This window comes from Henckelia pumila, chromosome 4, assembly GCF_033568475.1.
Source record: "Henckelia pumila isolate YLH828 chromosome 4, ASM3356847v2, whole genome shotgun sequence".
In the NCBI taxonomy this organism is placed as follows: domain Eukaryota; kingdom Viridiplantae; phylum Streptophyta; class Magnoliopsida; order Lamiales; family Gesneriaceae; genus Henckelia; species Henckelia pumila.
In genome coordinates this window covers 207,713,083-207,715,104 of record NC_133123.1, presented here as the reverse complement: position 1 = coordinate 207,715,104, position 2,022 = coordinate 207,713,083, and positions in this window count along the sequence as shown.

The window sequence follows — 2,022 nt, the reverse complement described above, 5'->3', positions numbered from 1 at the left end:
AATGAATGCTATATCGATGTTATATGTTGCATTCATCTTGTGAGACTTGTTCTTTGATTTTGAAATGAACGAAAACATTCGAATAGACGATTTGAGGAACTATATGTGTATGGCCTGGGTGGTTGAGATAGCCTAGCGTCTGATTTACATGTATGGTGGCTTTAAAGTCTAGAGAAGCAAGATAAGTAGCCCCACCTCGATCAGGAGAGTCGGTGGTTAGTTATGATATCTTCTTCTCAGGATCCTAACCGAAGAAACGAGAGAATTTTTTAGAGCAACCTATTTTTAAAGCATGCATTGTCTCTTATTTTATATCATGAGATTGATATATATGAATTGATTTGCATGTTAGTTGCTTTTACTGGGAAAAATGTTTCTCACCGGAGTTATCCGGCTATTGTTGTGTTGTATGTGTCATGGCAATAGGCGGGAGTGGAACAGGGCACAAGCGAGTTTGAAGAACGAAGAATGAGAGAATAGAGTGGTGATCCGAGTTTAGATGTCCATTGTGCTGTCAATGCTTTGTGTTGAGTCCAGAGGCATGATCATGTTGTAGTTACTTATGCCAAGACTTTTTGGCTATTAAGTTGTTGTCTTGATGATGTTTATAAGACTTGAGATGGTTTATGTAAATTCCTAAGACTTAACTTGATACTTCTATAAGATGTTCCATGTATGATATGTGAACCTATCTTGAGATTATTTTCAAGACTTTGACATGATTTACTCATATCAACTTATATCATGTTAGAATGCATGTTAGCCTATGATTATGTATAGACCATGTATGAGTTGATGCTAGATGAAAAATGGATGAAGGGATTCGTTTTGACAGCAAAAGAACTTCTGTTTGTGTTCTGGACAAGAAGCCCGCTCGATCGGGTGAATATCACCGATCGAGCGAGGACCTTGAATTGGAAACAGAGAATCGAGCATTTTGGGCTCGCTCGATCGGTGGAGATTACCCGATCGAGTGAGGCCAAAATAATTCCAACCCGAGAAGTTGGGCTTCAGGGCTCGCTCGATCGGGTGCTTTTAACCGATCGAGCGAGGTGCTGAACTTTTTTTAAAATTATTTTATTTTATTTTATTTAGTCTTTGATGCTTGGCTATTAATTATGATTATTTGGTGAATTGTATTGAAATGAGAGATTAGAACTCGGGTCGTCACAGTAACTGTACCCAATCTCGACTCCTGATGACCCTCATAGAGTCGGTAAACGAGTCAAAGTACAATACTAGCATATAGAGTCTCCATGATGTTTCAAGTAGTAAGGACTAATGGTGTACAACCAAAACCGCGGAATTATCCACTCAATTAATGATAACCACTTGGAAAGTCCGAATAGGGTAGTTCGATCATCCATCATATGAATATCCATTTTCATACTTCGAACATCTCTATGTTCCATACCAATGAAACGTGGTACTCAGCATCGCAAATGCTAGTCTCAATCTCGAGCGATCCTTATCCTTATTTGCGGACGGCTCAATTGACTAGGAACTATTTAGAATATACAGTGCTTATAAGATGCGTTTCATGATAGTCATCCAAGTATACTATCACATCTTACATGCACTCTAGTATATTCAAGGTCTTTATCTAAACATCGTATAGTACGTCACAACATAATAATATGATAAAAGATAAAGTAAATGCCAATATAAAAATGTAAATTATATTAAACAAAGATTGTTTACATATAGAGTCACAAAAGCCCTTAGCCACAAGTTGGCTAACAGGGCACCTACTCTTTCAATCTCTCACTTGCCCTAAAGCCAACTAGTCATACTACGTAGTCCCATTGCTTCACGATGTTTGTCAAATAATGGTCCTGGCAAGGGCTTAGTAAGTGGATCAGCGATATTGTCTCCAGAGGCCACTCTCTCGATAGTGATGTCTCCTCTTTCCACAATCTCCCGGATGATGTGGTATTTCCTCAGTATGTGTTTGGATCTTTGATGAGACCTTGGTTCCTTTGCCTGAGCAACGACACCCGTGTTGTCACAGTACACCGGGAC